The sequence below is a fragment of the Arachis ipaensis genome, chromosome B6, assembly GCF_059453495.1.
Source record: "Arachis ipaensis isolate K30076 ecotype BB chromosome B6, ASM5945349v1, whole genome shotgun sequence".
Taxonomy (NCBI): domain Eukaryota; kingdom Viridiplantae; phylum Streptophyta; class Magnoliopsida; order Fabales; family Fabaceae; genus Arachis; species Arachis ipaensis.
The window spans coordinates 90,013,762-90,015,214 of record NC_142441.1 but is presented as its reverse complement, the minus strand read 5'-3'; positions in this window follow the sequence as shown (position 1 = coordinate 90,015,214).

Genomic DNA, 1,453 nt, shown 5'->3' with positions numbered 1-1,453 from the left:
TTGTGATGCCCGACTTCTTGGGGACAACTTGAACCGGGCTCACCTACTCACTGTCGAAAATAGGGTATATGATATCCGCATCCAGTAGTCGGGTGACCTCTTTCTTCACTACGTCGAGGATGGTTGGGTTGAGCCTCCTTTGCGGTTGCCGAACCGGCTTGGCTCCATCTTGGAGAAATATCCTGTGCATGCACTTATGCGGGTCAATTCCCACAATATTCGCAAGGCTCCATCCTATTACTTTCTTGTACTTTCTTAGAACGTTTAGGAGCTTTTCCTCTTCTTCACTGGAAACCCACAGTTGTCTTCTAAGAACGCATATTTCAGATGGGAGGGAAGGGGCTTCAATTCACTTGTTACCTCAAGATGAGGTTCTTTTTCATCAAGCTCATGGGACTCATTCTTGACAACTTCTTTAGGTTCATCCACTTGGTTATCCATCTCCTCAACAGTGGGGTAGCACAACTTGTCATGATCTTCTTCTTGTACTTCTGCTACCACTTCATCAATTATATCTCATCGGAGCATAGAGTGTTCTTCGGGAGGATGTTTCATGGCTTCCTCTAAATTGAACTTGATAGTCTTGTCTCCAACCCCAAAGGAATATATACCGGTGAAGGCATCTAGCTTGAACTTGGAGGTTTTGAGGAAGGGTCTACCAAGTAGGACGGAGGATGAGCTTTTACCTTCAATTGGAGGCATCTCAAGGATGTAAAAGTCAACCGGAAAAACCAAATCCTTAATTGCCACAAGTACATCTTCAGCTATCCCCATTACTGTGATCACACTTTTATCGGCTAAGGCAAACCTCGCCGTCGATTTCTTCAATGGAGCTAAATTCAACTGCACATAGATGGAAAGTGGCATGATGCTAACACAAGCTCCCAAGTCACACATACAATCATGAAAAGTGTATCCACCAATACAACAAGACACTAAGCACGGTCCAGGGTCACCACATTTTCTTGGAATAGGCTCTATCAAGGAAGAAATTGAGCTACCCAAGGATAGTGTCTCCAATTCCCCTATTCTATCCTTGTGTATACACAAGTCTTTCAAAAATTTTGCATACTTGGGGATTTTTTGAATAGCGTCAAGGAGTGGTATGGTTACCTCGACGTTTTTGAACACTTGGAGCATGTCCAAATCAAATTCCGGTGTCTTCTTTGCGTTCTTCACCATGGAAGGAAATGGAATAGGAATTGATTCATCAACTATAGCTTTCCTCTTGGGTTCCTTGAGGTTTACTCCTTCTTCCTCATGCCTTTTGTCTACCACCTCTTCTTCATGGGAGTTCCAACAACTACCTCTTCCTCATGCATTTCTCCCATGACTCTTGGGGCTATCTCCTCTAATGTTGTCCCCGACCGTAGAGTAATGGCGTTGAGACCGCCTCTTGGGTTTGGTTTGGGTTGTGATGGAAGGTTGGAGGAACTTGAGGGTTGAGTGGTAT